The following is a 4,438-nucleotide window of genomic DNA, read 5'->3' on the forward strand; positions in this document are numbered from 1 at the left end:
TACTTCTCTGCCACTCCTGACATCCTCATACAGTACCATAGCTCCTCGCTCGGCACTCTGTCGTATGCTTTCTTTAAGTCCACAAAGACGCAATGCAGCTCCTTCTGACCATCTCTATACTTCTCCATTAACCTTCTCAGAGCAAAAATTGCATCAGTAGTGCTCTTTCTGGGCATGAAGCCATTCTGACAGTACAGAATTCACACCTTTGGCTGTGTAACAAAACCATGTCCAGTACACGCAGATGGAAAGAGACTTTGTATTACCCTCTTACACTGATAGTATTTTTGGCATTGTTCAATGGTTTGTTTTTTTAAACCTTACCACCCACCCCCACCTACCTGAAACCCCCAGCTGGTGCGCAGTCAGGTATGTGTGTTTGTAGGGCTATATTTGTGAGGACCAGTACCATAGGAGTGAGGACATTTTGACCTGTCCTCACTTTCTGACACCCCTACAACTGAGGGTAAAGACTTGGTTTCAGGTTTGAGTTAGGTGTTAGTGAGGGTAAGGGTTGGGGTTGGAGTTAGACTTTTAGTGGTGAGGACTAAGGGTAAGAGGCTAGGGAATACATTATGTCACACAGCTTAGTCCTCCCAGCCATAGAAAGACCAGTGTGTGTGTGTGTGTGTGTGTGTGTGTGCATGTGTTGGGACCTCACTGGGTGTGTCTATGACAGAGGTGAAGCCAGTTAGAAGTGATCTGCAGCTAACATGCACACACAGGTGTGTGTGTTGGTGTGTATATGAAGCATCCACCCACACTCTCTGCTGCAGATGCCCATAACACATGAAAGTGTGGGTCTGGGTTTTGAAGTGTGTGCTCATGTGTTCATGACTTCCACACCTATGAGTTGTTTGGACACCCCTACCCTTGAATCAAATATTTACAGTCAATATTTAGACCCTCTCCTTCCCTCGTCAGGGTCCTCCTGCCTGCTCCCTTCACTCATTAGGTGGTGGTTCCGTGATTTCATGGCTCTCAGCAGGAGGCTCCAGAAGTGCAAAACTGGTCTCAATAAGCTCTACAGATGGCTGAAGTGCTAATCCATGTGATATGAAATGTTGACACTGTTATAGTGTTATATATTATAGGGTGGAGTGGGGTTGATAACAATAACAGGTGTTATGAAGGGGTCTAAGGTGGAGTCTGGCTACAAATGACTACAGACAGACTATAGGCTCCTCTGAATTATCCAAAGAGCCCACTGTAAAACGTTTTTGGTGGAACTGCTTTATATAAAAGAAATATTCCAGTGAAACTGCTCAGAGTAAAGTCTGTGGATTATTTACCTTAAATAAGGCATTGTTTCTGGAAAGACTAGTTTATACAATGTAGTTTTTCAGTGCTTTAAGGAACACAAACAAAATTCTTTTTATTGTCTCTAAGTCTGTGTGCACAAACTGAAACCTGCTGCTTGCTTGACTGCTTGGCTAGATGCTAGCTAACACTAGGTGTAACTGAAAAAAATATTTGTTTTGTGATTTAACTAAATATTCTTCTGTCTTACAGGTTTCAACTGTATATTTGTCAAAAATCTTTCACAATAAATGTACATGATTCAGACTATAAATATTACCAAGCTAGCACATAGCATTGCAGCTAACTATTGTATATTTTGAATTTAACTACTCTGCTTGTTTCAGTGGTGCTATTTATAGATATACAATATACTGTAAATACTGTATCTTTATGACTTTATCAAATGTGTAAATAATCATAAAGTTCAGCTGGACGAAGAGAATAAACCCATGGACCTTCAGTCATCACTGGACACTGTCTGGTTTTTATTTTTCAGGGGATAAAGAAATCCTCCTTGTAAAAACATGTCTGCCCTTTTTCAGTCACTGCCCTGTATCCATGCTATTACAGTATCTGTTCTTCCTTCACCATCCCACCTGTATCTTTCACCAGTTTGAGTAGTAAATGTGAACTACATGCTGTCCTCTCTACTCTACTCTTTGTGAAGCTCTTAAACCTCTTGGAGTGGGGCGGACAGTTGGGGACACAGTGATTTTGCCACCACAGTAACAAGTAGTCCTAGCTGGAGAGGCTGCTTTTTGAAAACATTTTTGCTTTACATCAGGGCAGGACTGACAAGCAGGTAGGAGAGGAGGCTGTGTGTGGAAGCAGTAGCTTCTGGTGATCTGGGCTTCTTACATTGTGGTCCCTAAGCAGAAGAGTGCAATAAGGCATGTACTATCACAATGTTAACATTTTCCATACTGCATATCATAAAATCATGCCATTTCCATCATACTGATAAATTCTGTACACAGTTTAAACAGTTGTATTCACAAAATAATTGAGTAAATTAAGTCCACAGCCATTAAACTTGTCTTTTTGTGTAATGTATCATTAATTTTTGCATATTTGAACTGTTTATACATCACTCAGTTATACTGCCTAGTTTACACCAGAGTTGACTAGAGTTTACCTGACATGCAGATATATACATATATACACACACACACATATATATATATATATATAGTGCCTCTGTGCTGTCTTTCAGTCCAGCTTTGTCCAGCCACTGGTAGGATTTTTTGATATCAGCCACTTCTACAATTTGACTGTGGTACATACCGTGCAGAGGTTTGTCCTTCCATGAGGGTTCCTGCTCTTCCTTCCCTAGTTCCTTTGGTTTCTGCTTTCTGAGGCATTCACTAAGCATGTCATCACTCAGGGCTATCTGCCTGATGTATTCCTGGATCTTTGTTGTTTCATCCTGGATAGTGGCTCTGACGCTCACTAATCCTCGGCTTCCTTCCTTCCGCTTAGTGTACAGTCTCAGGATGCTGGACTTAGGTTGCCATGCATTGTAAGGAGCTTCCTTGTCTTGATGTCAGTGGCCTCTATCTCCTCCTTTGGCCAGCTTATTATGCCAGCGGGGTACCTGATGATCGGCAGGGCATAGGTGTTGATTGCCCGGACTTTGTTCTTCCCATTCAGCTGGCTTCTCAGGACTTGCCTTACTCTCTGCAGGTACTTGGTGGTTGCTGCTTTCCTTGCGGCCTCTTCATGGTTCCCATTTGCCTGCGGGATCCCAAGGTACTTGTAGCTGTCCTCAACATCTGCTGTGTTACCTTACCTTCTGGCCTTCGTTCTCCTTGTTACCATTCAGCCACACTTATCCAGTCCGAATGACATTCCAATGTCCTGGCTGTAGATCCTAGTGGTGTGGATCAGTGAGTCGATGTCTCGTTCACTCCTGGCATACAGCTTGATGTAAAAAATCTAGGGTTGTTTTCCACATTCCCATTGAGTTCTTGATGAAGGCTCTTAGAGTCCTGTCGATGTTGTACAGTTCCAAGCATTCCAGGATCCATGTGTGAGGCAGTGAGTCATAGGTTTTCTTGTAGTCATTCCAGGCAGTGCACAGGTTGGTGTGCCTAGTCTTGCAGCCTCGAGTAACTACTTTTTCAACCTGTAGCTGGTGCCTTGCTCCTCTGGTGTTACTACCAATTCCTTTCTAGGCACTGCTCATGTATTGAGCCATGTGCCTGCTCATCTTAGCTGCTATGATGCCTGACAGGAGCTTCCATGTTGTGCAGAGGCAGGTTATTGGGCGGTAGTTGGATGGTACTGCTCCCTTCTGAGGGTCCTTCAGGATTAGGACTGTCCGGCCTTCAGTTAACCACTCAGGGTGGGTTCCATCTATTAGTAGCTGGTTCATTTGTCCCGCCAGGCACTCATGGAGTGAAGTTAGCTTCTTTAACCAGCAGGCATGGATCATGTCAGGACCTGGTGCTGTCCAGCTCTTCATATTTGAGACTCGCTCTTGAATGTCTGCCATTGTGATGATTACTAGGTCTTGTGCAGGGAGGTTGCTGTGGTCTGGTTGTTATGTGATGCATCCTTCTCCCATATGCTCTCCCAGAACTGTTCAGTCTCCAGCCTTGGTGGGTCTGCTCTCATGTTATTCCCCTGCCACTGAGAGTACACCTTGGATGGCTCAGTGTAGAACATTCGGTTTATTCTCCTGGCTCCAACTTCTCTGGTGTACTTCTTTAGTCATGTGGCCAGTGCTGTGAGCCTTTGCTTGGCAGTCTCTAAGGTTTCAGATATGGACAGTGAGTTGTATTTCTTAGGTACCCCTTTCTTCATCACGCCTTTCTGAAATTCTGATAGCTGGCTAACTTTTCTCCATGCTGCCTTGATCTTGGTCTCCAACCTCCTTCTCGCCTTTGTATCCTTATGGCCTTTGTTGAACTTATAGCCAAGCATCTCAAGGATGACGGTTGCTGTGGTGTACATGAGCGTGTTGGTCTCAGTGATGGTCGTAGTAGGGATTGTTCTTACTGCTGCATTCACACCATCTATTAGACTTTCAGAAGGCACTTCACTTAGTCTTGGTAACCGGCCACGGGAGTTCCAAGTGTCCATCTTGCTCATGATCTTCAGTCTCAGGTCAGCAGCCCTTGAATCAAGCTCATCC

The sequence above is a fragment of the Monopterus albus genome, unplaced genomic scaffold (genome assembly GCF_001952655.1).
Source record: "Monopterus albus unplaced genomic scaffold, M_albus_1.0 scaffold65.1, whole genome shotgun sequence".
NCBI lineage: Eukaryota > Metazoa > Chordata > Actinopteri > Synbranchiformes > Synbranchidae > Monopterus > Monopterus albus.